The following is a 16061-nucleotide window of genomic DNA, read 5'->3' as shown; positions in this document are numbered from 1 at the left end:
CACAAGTGTAGGATCTACCACCACCACACAGCCGCCGCAAGAGCTCTCTGTTCTGTCTCTCTCACACACACACACACACATTACACAAGCATCACAGTAAGGCAGGCCTCAGTTACACAAAGAACAATTATAGTAGGAGCAGTGCTGTTTTCTCTTAAATTATACCTCTGCTCCATTTCAAACATCATTCGTACGCCAAGCAGGTAATTGTAGGAGTTTTTTACAAACTTCCCTGACATAAATAACATTGTTCAGCAGGGGCAGCAGCAATGTCAGCAATTCCTAGATATGGAAAATGTTGGACACAGGTTGCAGTGATGAAGACTGTTTCCCAGTAGCAGAAATAGCTTGCCTTTCACATGTAATAAATTGAGCTCAAGTGGCAGAAATACAAGCTTCTAACTGTCGCACGTTCCCTCTGTTCTTGATCTTACCCCTTGGAAAGGAGAGTACAGGAATATTCAAACTATGATCCCAATATTTTTGCCTCTGGCCTGGATTTCGGCGTGGTCGACTCCGAGGCTACTTGGACTGATAGTCTCCTGCATCCTGCTGGTCAAGCAGGCCGGGTGGCATATGCTGGTTCTGCAGTGCGATCTGAAGCCTCAGTGGGCCCAATATCAGGAGGATCTCTGCAACTATGTCCACACCTCAGAGGAGACTGAAAAGGATCTGCAGTGGTGGATGCTGTACCACGATGGGGTCAGTCAGATCCCTAACCCACCCAGAGCTGACAGTGGTGACCGATGCATTGCTTCTGGGTTGGGGCAACCACTTGAGAGAGGTGAAGATCGTAGGCCTCTGGCCTAGGCCCAACTCCATAACAACCTTCTGGAGCACAGAACCATGCATTTGGCATTGAAAGTCTTCCTGTCTTTCATCAAATGAAGGCTGGTGCTAGCGCTTGCAGACACTACCACTGCCATGTGGTATTGCAACAAACAGGGCGGGGTGTGGTTGTGGGCTCTGTGCCTTTGGAAGTGCCTGGACCATCGAGGAATCTGCCTGGTGTTGAACCACCTGGCAGGATCTTTCAAAGCCAGTGCAGACAAACCCAACCATTGATGCCTTGCAGATCATAAGTGGCAGTTACTCCCGGAGGTTCAATCTCTTTTCCTACGCCGAAAACAGGCAGTGTCAGCAGTCCTGTGCTTTAGAGTTTCAAAGGTGTTTCTCTCTCTGAGATGCGTCACACCTATGGTGGGATTCGAGACTCCTGTATGCCTTTCTCCAGATAACTCTCCTTCCGTGAGTGCTGAAAAAGGTCAGGAATGACTAGGCCCATGTCATCCCAGTGGCCCTGAATTGGGTAAGGAGGGTATGGTATCCGGAGCTTCTGAACAAGAGCATCGGTCTTCCAATCTGGCTGCCCTTATTGGAGAATCTGCTGTCATAGCAGCAGTGCAGGATCTTACACCCAGAACATTGCAATCTCCACCTTAATTCTTGGAGATTAGCAGGGACGGCTGAACACCTGTGGTTTTCCTTTGGAGGTGGTTCATATCATCCTGGCATCCCTCAACAAAAAACTGTATACACCTGTCGTTGGGACTAATTTGTGGTATGATGTGGCACACAGTAGGTAGTCCCCCTCCATGCCAAGTTGGCTGATGTTTTGTTGTTTGTTCTCTCTCTCTCACCTGGCAAAACTTTACTTTGGGCACAGTCTAAGGTTACATTTGGCTCTTTCGGACTTTTAACGAAGGGCAGACCAGCCCTCTTTATTTAAATGAACTGTTGTGATGTTTTTTTCTAAAGGACTTCAACATTTGTTTCCTCTTTCTCCTTTTGTTATGCTGCAGTGGAATTTTAGAAAAGGGGGTGGTGATGAACAGAGTGTCTGAATTAAGCAGACCACTCTTACCCAGTCCAAAGATCAGGGCTTGATCCATCACCGTTTTTTAGCTCACTGCACCATCCCAGCTCAGAACCTGGCTACATGCAAATTAGTCTGTTCCTGTCCCAGTGCATGATGGGAACAGGGCAAACCAAACTACCAAGCCAATTCTTATACTGGGAAGGAAACAAGCTTCCGGGGACCGGTTTCTGGCAAGATCAGGGCTTGATCCATCACCGTTTTTTAGCTCACTGCACCATCCCAGCTCAGAACCTGGCTACATGCAAATTAGTCTGTTCCTGTCCCAGTGCATGATGGGAACAGGGCAAACCAAACTACCAAGCCAATTCTTATACTGGGAAGGAAACAAGCTTCCGGGGACCGGTTTCTGGCATTTCAGCCGTCGTCGGCCCGGCTTGCCTGAATCCTGATGGTGCAGTGAGCAAGGGACTCATGTCTGAGTATACCCTGCCACACCTATAGTGGCTAAAAACGATTCAGAAAAGGGGGTGGTGATGAACAGAGTGTCTGAATTAAGCAGACCACTCTTACCCAGTCCAAAGATCAGGGCTTGATCCATCACCGTTTTTTAGCTCACTGCACCATCCCAGCTCAGAACCTGGCTACATGCAAATTAGTCTGTTCCTGTCCCAGTGCATGATGGGAACAGGGCAAACCAAACTACCAAGCTGATTCTTATACTGGGAAGGAAACAAGCTTCAGGGGACCGGTTTCTGGCATTTCAGCCGTCGTCGGCCCGGCTTGCCTGAATCCTGATTTGTTCAGTGAGCAAGGGACTCATGTCTGAGTATACCCTGCCACACCTATAGTGGCCAAAAACGATTCAGAAAAGGGGGTGGTGATGAACAGAGTGTCTGAATTAAGCAGACCACTCTTACCCAGTCCAAAGATCAGGCTTGATCCATCACCGTTTTTTAGCTCACTGCACCATCCCAGCTCAGAACCTGGCTACATGCAAATTAGTCTGTTCCTGTCCCAGTGCATGATGGGAACAGGGCAAACCAAACTACCAAGCCAATTCTTATACTGGGAAGGAAACAAGCTTCCGGGGACCGGTTTCTGGCATTTCAGCCGTCGTCGGCCCGGCTTGCCTGAATCCTGATGGTGCAGTGAGCAAGGGACTCATGTCTGAGTATACCCTGCCACACCTATAGTGGCCAAAAACGATTCAGAAAAGCGGGTGGTGATGAATAGTGTCTGAATTAAGCAGACCACTCTTACCCAGTCCAAAGATCAGGGCTTGATCCATCACCGTTTTTTTAGCTCACTGCACCATCCCAGCTCAGAACCTGGCTACATGCAAATTAGTCTGTTCCTGTCCCAGTGCATGATGGGAACAGGGCAAACCAAACTACCAAGCCAATTCTCATACTGGGAAGGAAACAAGCTTCCGGGGACCGGTTTCTGGCATTTCAGCCGTCGTCAGCCCGGCTTGCCTGAATCCTGATGGTGCAGTGAGCAAGGGACACTCTGTTCATCACCACCCCCTTTTCTGAATCGTTTTTGTCCACCATAAGCGTGGAAGGGTATACTCAGATGTGAGTTCCTTGCTCATTGCACCATCAGGATTCAGGCAAGCCGGGCCGAAGACGGCTGAAATGCCAGAAACCGGTCCCCGGCAGCTTGTTTCCTTCCCAGTATAAGAATTGACTTGGTAGTTTGGTCTGCCCTGTTCCCATGATGCACTGGGCCAGGGTCAGACTAATTTGCATGTAGCCAGGTTCTGAGCTGGGATGGTGCAGTGAGCTAAAAAACGGTGATGGATCAAGCCCTGATCTTTGGACTGGGTAAGAGTGGTCTGCTTAATTCAGACACTCTGTTCATCACCACCCCTTTTTCTGAATCGCAGTGGAATTTTAGCCTGGTCCTCTCCCATTTGATGTGTACTCCTTTTAAGTCTCTACATAACTCTTCTTTGTGAGCTTTGAGCTTTAAGATGGTGTTCCTCTGTCCCATTACATTGTCACAACAGGTGAGTGAGCACAAAACTCAGTGTAAACCCGCCGCATAACACTTTTTTATTTTATTTAGACAAACTGTTTCTACAGACTCTGGTATCCTTTCTTCACAAAGTAGCAATGTCATTCCATGTCGGTCAAACCATCAACTTGCTGCAGTTCTATGCTCCACCTCACCCTGTAAGAAAGAAGAGAGACTCCATCGCCTAGACCACAAAGGAAAGCTGAACTTTTACCTCTATCGTAATAGAGAAAACAGAGGGGACGTTAACCTCTTTGTAGGTGTCGCAGGAGCAAAGAAGGGAAAAGCCGGATGGGTCAAGGGCTATTCCACTAGAGCCTAGGCTGCTACCACTGCATTGGTGCATGAAGTTTCTGTCCTGGACTTCTGCCACACATCTACGTGGGAGTCCCTCAACACAGTCACAAGGCATTATGGTCAAGACAGTCAGGTTTGCTGAAAGGGCTAGTTCAGCTAGTTCACCTTCTCGGCTCATATTGGGCTTTTTGGTTTAAGCCTATTCAAAGACCCACCTCCGAATAGGTATTGCTTTGGTATCTATTCAAAAGGTGCGAATCTGCGACTAGAAGCCTCTAGGAGAAAAACAAGATACTTACCTTTGGTAAAACTCTTTCTGTTATAGAATTGAGCTAATTACAGATTTCTCACTGAACCTACCTTTTCTGTGAATGGGCTCTTCCAGTAAAAAGATATCAAAGTCTAGGAATCTACACACTAGTCAGTGGCAATTTGCTGTTGGGGCTTTGCGCCTGGGGGCGCGTACAGCCTCCACCAACTGATATCAGCACATGGAATGGCGCCAATATTGGCTCTGCGCGTCATTTCTGGAGCAGAACGACGTCAGTGTGGTGCTGGACGACACCTCCTACCTGCACGCAGCAGTACTGCTCAAAAGTTTCTGGACCCAGTCTGATGTCTGGGGAAGAATTTAAAGGGTGCAGAATCTGCGGTTGGCTAGAGTCTCTACCAGGAAGAGTGTTAAAGAAGGTAAGTAATTTGTCGTCCGGATCCATCTGGCTGCCATTTTAAATTTCAGAAGAGTACTGAATCAGCCATCCCTTTAGTCTAGTAGACTTGTTCAGGAGTCACTGAAGCGTATTTTCTGCCTGTACTATATCCTTCATCCTCAGGGCAGCGGAGTGTGGTGCTATCTCAGTTTACAAAGAGTCCTTATAAGCCAATAAAATGGCCAACATTTCTCATGGTATCTCTTCTTTTAGTCTTAACATGAGCTAGAAGAGCCTAAAATAAACATTTCTCCAGTTCAGAGATAGTAGTTATCCCAAAGACCCAGTTATCCTAAATATAAAATCGCATTTTATACCCAAGGTGTCATCTGACTTTTATCTGAATGAGCCAGTAATTTTGAAGACCTGCTTTCTAAACCCAAATACTGCAACTGAAAGAGCACTTCATTCTTTGGACGTTAAAAATGCTTGACATTTTATATTGACTGAACCAACCATTTCCAGTATTTGTATCATTCATAGTTTCACATGCGACCCACCTTCTTCAACTGAGACACGCCTGGATTAGACGTTTCTAACAGTTGTGCTTCGAAAGCTGAACTGTGATAGGTTGGGTGGGGCAGGGTGGAGAATCTGCTTTTATAATGGTGTAAATAGGTTAATGTTGTGACTAGGCTAAAGCCTTTCTTTGTATGTTTAGCATTGAACTAATCACTATGTCTACAATGGCCTCCCATTTTGATGTTGGGGATGATTCAAGGATGTGAATCCATGAAAGATACCACAACTGGAGAACTTCAGTTACAGGCAGGTAACTTTTTTTTCTTCCATTAAGTTGGGAAATAGGGACTTAGGTTGAATCAACCTAACTGCTAGTTTCTGAGATGCCCCCATTTCTACATGTTTATAGACACTTAAAGAAGTAGGTTTTACTAAATGGATGTTTTTCTACGGTACCACTGGCATTGTAATGCCATTGTTGCACTTACAGTGAAGCAAGTACAATAGGGCTACCCCTAGGAGACTGTGTAAATACTAAAATAAAGCGGTACAAAAGGGGGTGGTGATGGACGAAGCATCTGAACCAATCAAACACTCACACCCAGTCAACAGATCTGGGTTTAATCCATCACCGTTCTTTAGCCCACTCTGCCAACCCAGTTCAGACATGGCCATATGTAAATCAGTCTGACCCTGTGCCTCATGGGAACAGTCCAGGGAAGGCATGGCATTTCGGGCTGGACTGTTCCCATGAGGCACATGGTCAGACTGATTTGCATATGGCCATGTCTGAACTGGGGTGGCAGAGTGGGCTAAAGAACGGTGATGGATTAAACCCAGATCTGTTAACTGGGTGTGAGTGTTTGATTGGTTCAGATGCGCGTCCATCACCACCCCCTTAAATACTAAAATAGCCAAACGAGGAGCTCCTGATACAGTAACTTAAATGTCATTTCAACTTAATCAAAGTGGTTTGTGCATAGAATCCAACCACTATCAACAATGAAAGAACTTTAGAAAATATATATGTATAATTGCACTTTCGGATGGCTTGCTAGCAACATCCTTCTTTTTTCGGTACGGTACAACTCTAATAATATTTTGTTGTGTGACACTGGAGAACTGCATCTTCTGCATTTTTTGACTTAAATGTCTTTTCTTTAACAAAACTTTATTTAGTTGCATGAATCAAATTGAAATTGTGTGCATACTTAATAATATCTTGCTTTTTGCAACATTAAAAGAGAAAGAATTGCTGTTTCCTTAGTCTTTAATTTAAAAAAGAAAATTTAAAGGGCCAATCATCTGCAACTTACTCATGAGCTGCCTCTTTAAGACAAAAATAAATAATACAAATATGTAAAACCGTTTTGGTTCGCTTTTACTCTGCGGGGTGATGCTGTTGCCGCCCAGACGTGGGTCCCTTGCTCACTTTGCCACTGGATTCAAAGTAGCCTGGCTGATGAAGGTGTTACCCCGTAACTGGTCCCAGGATGCTTGTTTCCAGGCCAGGGAAGACATGGATTGTCAGGTAGGGCACGTCTGTTCTCCTGAGGCACAGGGTCAAGACTGATTTTCATATGGGTGGGTCTGAACTGGGGTGGTGAAGTGAGCTAAAGAACGATGATGGATTCAGCCCAGATCTGTGACTGGGGGTGAGTGTCTGAAAAGTTTTAGCGCTCCGTCCGTAGTCTCCTTGTGTTTACTTTGTTTGGCCGAAGTTGGCAGGGGATGCGCAGACGTGGGTCCCTCGCTCACTTTGCCACTGGATTGAAGCTAGCCTGGCTGATGTGGGGTGTTACCCTGAAACCGGTCCAAGAATGCTTGTTTACGGTATAGGGAGGCCTGGCTTGGCAGTTCGGGCTGGATTGTTCCCATGAGACACAGGGTCAAGACTGATTTGCATATTGTTGGGTCTGAACCGGGGTGGTGAAGTGAACTAAAGAACTATGATGGATTCAACCCAGATCTGTGACTGGGGGGTGTGTCTGAAGAGTTTCAGAGCTCCGTCCATCATCTACTTGTGTTTGCTTTGCTATCCTAACATCATGATGTGTACACGTATATGTGTGATGATGCATGCACAAGTATACCTCATCACACGTTTTAGTGGAGGCTGCAGTCTTGGATGGACGAGTATCAGATTCTTTATTTTTTTTTTAAACATTTTTATTTGCTTTTTGCATATAACTGAACAATACAGTCATGTATTCAGCAACACTTCTCCCTCTAATTCCACTCCCCCCCCCCCCCCAGAAAAACACACTGTTAATATGCAGTACATCGTAGAATTGTAAATATGGACTATGCATCGAGGTTCCATCTCCCCAGTTCCCCCTACATCCCCACCCGCCCTCCCTTGTATGAACTAGGAACGGTACGGTAAGCTCAACCATTCCCCAATCCTCCATCCAGTCCATGATAATGTCTCCACTTAGACCACATTTTTCGAAACTTCCTAGGGCACCCCTGGATTTGTAGTTCTCCAGTATTCGGGGTGTCTTTCATAGATTCACATGCCTGAATCATTCCCCGTCGTCGGAGTGGGAGTCCCACGGTACATAAAAAAGCAATAAAATGCTATAAATATATAGTAATACCAATAGAAAAGAACCAGGAAGTAACACAGCCAATGGTACAGTAGGCAAAAACTTCCCATCTATGACTATCATAGTCATTTTGTATGGTCCAAACTACAGCCAATCAGGCGCTAGCACCCACCAGAATGTTCTCCCCAGAGGCTCAGGCTCTCAGATTTTCTACCGCACGTCGTGTGAAGGGAGTCTCCCTGAGCTCTGCTCAGTTTTTTCAATTCCTACTTCATCTGTGTCTTCTCTTCAGGATGTCTTCAAAGAAATCTCTCTTCAGAACCTGTGACTGCTGTGGTAAGCCTCGGCTTTTTGAGAAGGATCCACACAATAAGTGTATTTATTGTCTCTACCCAGACCACCAGGCCTCTGATTGTAAAATCTGCAGAAAAATGCCTCAGAAGACTCTCAGAGATAGAGAGGGTCGTTTACTGCTGTGGTTGAAGAGGCTAAAGGATTCTCCAAATCCTGTTTCAGAAGTAGGCAGTGTCACATCTGCTTCCACTTCAGCCTCCAGGAAGAGATCCGCGCCTGAGGAAATGTCATCTCCCAGGGCTAAGCTGTCTAAAAAACAACCACCTGCTAAGGGACTGGATCAGCCTTCCACTTCTCAGGCTGTCCCCACCTCCAGGGGCATGGAAGGCGCTTCTGCTTCCTCAAAGGGGAAGAAACTCAAGCTTCCCTTATCTTCTGACAGGATTTTACCACAGAATCCATCTCCGTCTCCTGTGAAGTCTTCTTCAGCTTCCTCGTCGACGAGGACGACGACCTCAGTGACATCTACGGTAACATTTTCGTCTCCTAAACCTAGTATGGTTATGTCCTCGTCTACGGCATCTCCAACGATGGTTTTTGTTTCTGTGAGGCCTATCTCGTCGACGTCCGTCGTCGACGCCTCGTCGTCGACGTCTTTAAAGGCTTTACCGCCGACGAAAAAGACTCCGTCGACGAGCTCTTCATCAGGCTCTACGCCGTCGACGAAAGGTGTCCCGTCGACGAAGAGTGCCCCGTCGACGAAGAATGTTCCGTCGACGAAGAGTGTCCCGTCGACGAAGACTGTCCCGTCGACGAAGAGTATCCCGTCGACGAGGAGTGTCCCGTCGACGAAGAGTGTCCCGTCGACGAAAGGTGCCCCGTCGACGAAGAGTGTCCCGTCGACGACGAGTGTTCCGTCGACGACGAGTGTTCCGTCGACGACGGGTATCCCGTCGACGACGACTATTTCGTTGCCGAAAAGTGTCCCGTCGACGAGAGGTGATCAGTCGGCGACAAATCCATCGACGCCGCAGTTATCCTCATGCACGGCACTACAGGTGTGGTCTCCGTCGACGGTGTTCTTAACACCACGCCAAGCAGCAGAACAGCTGCGCAACACTGTAATGAGCCTTTCACCCCTGCGTGCTTCACCTCACAAGGTGTCCTCTGAAGTCCCAGACCAACTACTGGATTCTGACAGTGACAATGAGATGGCCCAGAATACTTTTGGACAGGCCACTAGTCCATCGGAGTTACATATTAAACTTCAAGATGATGAATATGAGGATCCTCACACTCCTGCTGAGGTATCGATGCCTGTCACTACCCCGGTTGGTCAAGTGCCTTTGGATTTAATATCCAATTTACAACTTATGCTGGACGATTACTATCGGAGGTTTCCACCTTCGGAATCGGCAGGTTCTGGACAAGCAACTCCAATTTCGGAAACGCTTCCACCCGTGCTCCCATCGGTGGTCCCACCTTCACACCCACAACCTGCTCACGAAGAGGACCCGCAATCCTCGGAAGATGACGACCAACGGGAGGAAGGAGAAGTGGATGATTTATCGGAGTGGGAGGACTATCAGGTCCAATCTCCTTCTACATCTCCTCAGACTGCGTCGGCCTCCCCTCCTGTTGATGTAGCAAATTTCCACTTGCTGATGGAGCGTGCAACTGCACGTTTTCATATGAAGATGGAGCATACTCAACAAGAATGTTTCCTTTACGATTTTAAAGATCAACCCAGACGACAAATTAAAACAATACCCATTGTGGAATTCATCTGGAAGGAAGGCGTTAAGGTGATGTCAACACCGGCTTCCATTCCTCCAGTTTTGCCAAGAATTGATAAGAAATATAAAGCTCCAGACAAGACGCCTGCCTGTCTCATTGGACAAGCAAAACTTGACTCGGTAATTGTCCAGGCGGCTCAGAAAAGGGCCAGAAATCCGTCCTCTGCAGTTACGGCACCACCGGATAGAGATGGCAGACGCCTAGACTCAATAGGAAAACGAGTTTCCACCATGGCTGCAACAACTGTCCGTGCTGCTAACGCACTAGCCATCTTAGGTCGTTACGACCGTCAAATGTGGTCCGACATCTCACCATTTATCGACCTACTCCCTGAGCCATCCAAGGCAGAAGCACTCCAGATTCTCCATGAAGGTCAAAGGACCTCTGAAGAGATAATTGATTCAGCTGTTGATGTGGCATCTACAGGTTTTCGCCAATTAGCAGGGGCTGCGGTTCTCCGTAGACAAGGATGGTTACGTTCCACGGCCTTTAGACAGGAAGTGCAAAACCGAGTTCTAGACATGCCATTTGATGGCGAATATTTATTCGGCCCCGAGGTAGAAGAGGCCTTACAGACTATCAAAAAGGATACCGAAACGGCCAAATCCTTAGGCACTCTACAATTTCACAAACCGCCCTTTCGAGGAGCGAGAGGACGAGGAACGTCCTTCAATAGAGGTGGATACCAGCAACAACATCAACAATCCTCATACCGTCAGGGTAATCAGCGCTACCAAAATCAGCGCTACCAGTCTTATGGGCAGAAAAAATCTCAATACACCCCAAACAGGGGTAGGACAACATACCGCGGCAAGGACAAGCGACAATGATACTCTTCACCTGCCACCACCGTCCTTTCACCCTCTCAAAAGACTTGGCGGAAGAATCTCCAAATTTTACTCCAATTGGCAGTCGATAACAACGGACAAATGGGTCCTGGATATTGTCGCCAGGGGCCATGCCCTAGAATTCGAAAAATTTCCCCCAAATGTACCGCCAAAGGGCCCGCCTCCAGCTCACCTGAAGGAGCTGCTTACCCAAATCAAAATGATGATACAAAAAGGAGCTATCGAGAGTGTTCCTCAGAGGATGAGAGGACTGGGATTTTACTCCAGGTTCTTCCTGATCAGAAAGAAGAACGGGGAGTGGCGCCCGATCCTCGACCTTCGAGCATTAAACAAATACCTAAGGAAATTAACTTTCCGGATGCTCTCTCTTCAAGAAATTTTGCATCTTTTATCACCGGGAGATTGCATGGTCACCCTAGACCTCCAGGATGCATATTTCCACATCCCCATCCTGCCTCGCCACAGGAAATTCCTTCGCTTCAGTGTGGCTGGCAGGGACTACCAATTCAAAGTCCTTCCTTTTGGACTACGGTCAGCTCCAAGAGTTTTTACGAAGGTTTTAGCTCCAGTAGCTGCGCACCTCCGGCTGGAGGGAATACAAATTTTCCCATATCTGGACGATTGCCTTATAAAGGCCAATTCTCATGGCACCGTTCAACGTCACCTTCACCAGTGTCTCTACCTGTTTCAGTCTCTAGGCCTGACAATAAATTTCTCCAAATCCCAAATGCAATCGTCTCAAAGAATAGCATTCTTAGGAGCAATGTTGGACACTCACAAATGCAAAGCCTTCGTCTCCAAGGAGAGACAAATGAAAATAATTCGGCTAGCACAAGATCTCATGCAAAGAAAGTCAGCTTCTGTCCGACTATACAAATCCTTTCTGGGGATGGCATCGGCTTGTATTCCATTGCTTCCAAATTGCAGACTTCAAATGAGGCCGCTCCAGGAGGAACTAGTACTGCAGTGGCAACAGGTTTCAGGCACTTTCGAGGACCTCATTCAAATCACAACACTCATGAAAGAGTCTCTCCTGTGGTGGACACAGAAATGTCATCTCAGTCAGGGTCATGCGTTCCTTCAAGAACCACCAAGTCTCACCATCACTACAGATGCATCCCTCGAGGGCTGGGGGGCTCATCTGCAAGGCTTCACGATCAGTGGCAAATGGACTGTACAACAGAAACGGTGGCACATCAATCGTTTGGAACTGAGAGCCATTTTCCTTGCCCTCAAGGCGTTCTGTGCCATCATTCAGAACACCAATGTGTTGATAAGAACAGACAACACAACAAGTATGCACTACGTCAACAAGCAGGGAGGAACTCGATCTCTTCTCCTGTCTCAAGAGGCGCAGGAATTATGGACATGGGCTCTTCACCACAATGTACAGTTACATGCGGTGCATGTTCCGGGAACGGAAAACGTCCTTGCGGATGCACTCAGCAGGACCACAATCACCAACCACGAATGGGAGCTCCACCAGAACACAGTGGACCACATCTTTCATCAGTGGGGTTGGCCAGACCTAGACCTATTTGCGACAAGTACCAACAGCAAATGCCTGAGCTTCGCCAGCTGGCACCCCCACAAGAGTTCTCTGGGGAATGCATTCTCCCTCGATTGGTCCCTGAGGTTTGCGTACGCTTTCCCACCGATTCCGTTAGTCCCCAAGGTTCTGAGGAAGATGAGGAAGGAACCTTGCCGACTGATCCTGATCGCGCCCAGATGGCCGCGCCAGTATTGGTTTACAGAGCTCCTCCTACTATCAGAGAGCAAACCAATTCAGTTACATCCAATCCCGAACTTGCTCAGTGTTCAGGAAGGTCAAGTCTTTCATCCGGACCCAGCATCGCTGAGATTAGCAGCTTGGCTCCTGAACACCATGAGTTTGCACACTTGAACATCCCAGCAGACTGTAAAGAGGTGTTGGCCAAAGCTAGAGCACCAGCAACCATCAAGACTTACAGTCTCAAATGGAAACGCTTCTGTATCTGGTGCCGTTCAGCAGGTGTTCACCCTTTTTTGGCAAAACCTGAGGAAATTCTTCCTTTTTTCTTGCAGTTGGCACGAACAGGTCTGTCCCATGCTACTTTGAAAGTATTTCTAGCTGCAATATCCAGATATCGACAGGATGGGTCCAATTCTCTGTATTCATCAAGAATTATTCAACAGTTCTTTAAGGGTCTCTTTAGAATGTTCCCTCCAGTACGTCGTCCACCTCCTTTATGGCATCTGAATGTGGTTCTGGGTCAACTCATGCGTCACCCATTTGAGCCCATCCATCGAGCTGACTTGAAGTATCTTTCATGGAAAGTATCACTGCTTTTAGCCTTAACATCCGCAAAGAGAGTTAGTGATATCCAAGCTTTCACTGTTCATCATCCTTTCCTCCAATTCACTAGCGATTCTGTAATACTTCGCACCAATCCCAAATACATTCCGAAAGTGCCTTCGGATTTTCATTTGAACGAACCTATTGTTCTTAAATCATTTTTTCCAGACCCGCAAACTCCTGCGGAAAGAGCTTTACACTCGCTTGACATTAGAAGATGTCTCAAATTCTATCTACAAAGAACTTCTGCTGTACGCACCTCCGACCAGTTGTTCATTACCTACGGTGCGATTCGTAAAGGGCAGGCAGTATCAAAACAGACTATTGCAAGATGGATATCTGCTGCCATTGCCTTTTGCCATGCACAGGCTGGGAGACCGTTACCATCTGCGCCCAGAGCGCACTCTACAAGAGCAGTCTCCTCATCTACGGCCTTATTTGCTGGAGTCCCACTTCAGCAGATCTGCAAGGCGGCGACTTGGGCAAGCCGCCATACCTTTACCAGACATTACTGTCTAGAGTCCATCAGCGAGGCTGATACTTCTGTGGGTCGAGCTGTTCTACGGAACCTGTTTCATTAAGGTGAGCCTCTGTTTTCCCACCTCCTTGTTTCTGCTGTCAGACGCTTCTTATGTTATGTTTTCACATATTTTCTTGATTGCATTATGTTATGCTTTATATGATATGTGTTTATTCACTTCGCATTGTTATTTACATTACTAGCAGACAAGCTAGGTGTTATGAGCGTCTGTTCAGCAAAGATATGTACTGCTAGCTACTCTGATTCAGGCATGTGAATCTATGAAAGACACCCCGAATACTGGAGAAGAACAATAGTTACTTACCTGTAATCTGTGGTTCTCCAGTATTGGTGTCTTTCATAGATTCACATGCAACCCGCCCACCTCCCCTCAGAGGCTTTTAGGCTATTATGGTTACCTTCACTCCTTGCGAGAAAATCTGAGAGCCTGAGCCTCTGGGGAGAACATTCTGGTGGGTGCTAGCGCCTGATTGGCTGTAGTTTGGACCATACAAAATGACTATGATAGTCATAGATGGGAAGTTTTTGCCTACTGTACCATTGGCTGTGTTACTTCCTGGTTCTTTTCTATTGGTATTACTATATATTTATAGCATTTTATTGCTTTTTTATGTACCGTGGGACTCCCACTCCGACGACGGGGAATGATTCAGGCATGTGAATCTATGAAAGACACCAATACTGGAGAACCACAGATTACAGGTAAGTAACTATTGTTCTTCACTCTCTCAGCCGAGTGTCAGATTCTTACCCTGCTGCAGGCCGGTTTCCGTGTTAAGGTCTCCACCATTGACCAACTAATTAGACCTCAATTAATTCACTGGAAAGCTGTGGTTATGCAGGGGGTAGCTTGTATCTGATATTTGTAGACCTAAGAGCTGCTTTTGATCTGGTCCAAAGAGACAAGCTCTGGGCCATATTGAAAGATATGGGTATACCCTTATATATCTGCCACCTGCTACAACGATTGCACCAAGTCACCTTTGCAAGCGTACGGTATGGGAAAAAGGGGGAACTTTCAGGACCATTCCCTGTGGAAAAGGGAGTCAGGCAAGGGTGCGTCCTGGCCCCCACACTGTTTTCTCTTTTTATGAATGGCCTGATTGCTGATCTTTTGGGCAAGAAAGACTTAGATTCTCCTCGATTGGCAGATCGCAGGATACCTGCTCTTATGTTCGCGGATGATACGCTTCTTTTGTCAAAGTCACTTATGGGCATTCAGGGAACATTGGATGCATTCTGCCAATTTTGCAGAAACAGAAATTTGGAGATTAATCGCTCCAAAACTAAATATATGGTCTTTCGAGCCAGTACAGTAAACTGCCCCCACCCCCCATATAGATGGTATGGCCCTAGAGAGAACTTCAACATTTGATTATCTAGGGGTGACCCTGAATGACCGGATGGATTCGGGGTCACCTGTGGCCAAAGTCAACCTGAAGCTAGCACAAGCATCCAGGGGTATTCTTAAGGTTTAAAACGACTGCTCCCAGAAATTAGTAGGTCCCCCGTTAGAAATCTGTGAGACCCAAGCCAGGGGAGGAGCACTTCATGGGGTCGAACTCTGGGGGCATGTTTGCGTAAATCCACTCGCTATCTTAAATTCCGAAAGTCTCTTAAAACTTTTCTTTTTCCCAAGATCCTCTAATTAACGGTTCCTCTCCGAGTTTCTCTCTGTTCTCTGTTGGGTTAGCGCTGGGACGCTCTAGGGCAGCCATGCGCTTTACAAATTAAATTTCATTTCATTTCATTTCATTTGACTGAGAATGACTTCTTCAGATGCCTCTTAAGACTCCCCAAGAGTACCCTATCCTCCCTTTGTAACTCGACCTGGGCTAGGTCCCCATTTTGGACATATCTGCTAATCGCCCCCTTTTCTTCTGGAGACGGCTTTGGAGCACGCCTGAGCTATCCAGTTATAGAGAGGAACTCAAGGATCTGTTAATTATTGTGAGGGTGGGGAAGATCCCCTGGATCAAGCATGTTAGAAACCTTTGCTACGCAATAGGGAGGCCAGATATCTGGCTACTACCAGAACAGACATGTCCCCTCATTTTAAAAAAATCCCTTGCATCTGTCCTTAAGGAACACCGCTTGGCTAGTCTATCAGGAAATAGCTCTTTAGGAGCTCGGTGTTCTAGATTCTTGGAGGTAAAGTCCGTTTATCACTTTGAGCAGTTCCTTGATCAAATACATCCTCTTTTGGCCAAGAAACTATGTCTGCAATTAAGATATGGAAAACTCCCACTAAGGGCCTACACTAACAAGTGGATAGGCGCACTCACCCCTGTTCAGGGTTGCCCAGGGTGCGACGCTAGTGTAGAGTCTGATTTGCATGTTTTGCTATTCTGCCCTTCATACAAAAAGGCCAGAGTTAAATGGATTGTCCA

The 16061-nt window shown here is 46.8% G+C and overlaps 1 protein-coding gene across 2 annotated transcripts in view; it reads left to right on the top strand.

Annotated features, from left to right (window-relative positions):
* The window catches only part of CEP57 (centrosomal protein 57), a 595025-nt gene that overhangs the window by 513242 nt on the left and 65722 nt on the right, over positions 1–16061 (top strand). The window lies entirely within an intron of this gene.

This window comes from Lissotriton vulgaris, chromosome 8 (genome assembly GCF_964263255.1).
Source record: "Lissotriton vulgaris chromosome 8, aLisVul1.2, whole genome shotgun sequence".
Taxonomy (NCBI): Eukaryota; Metazoa; Chordata; class Amphibia; order Caudata; family Salamandridae; genus Lissotriton; species Lissotriton vulgaris.
This window is presented reverse-complemented; position numbering and strand designations above follow the sequence as displayed.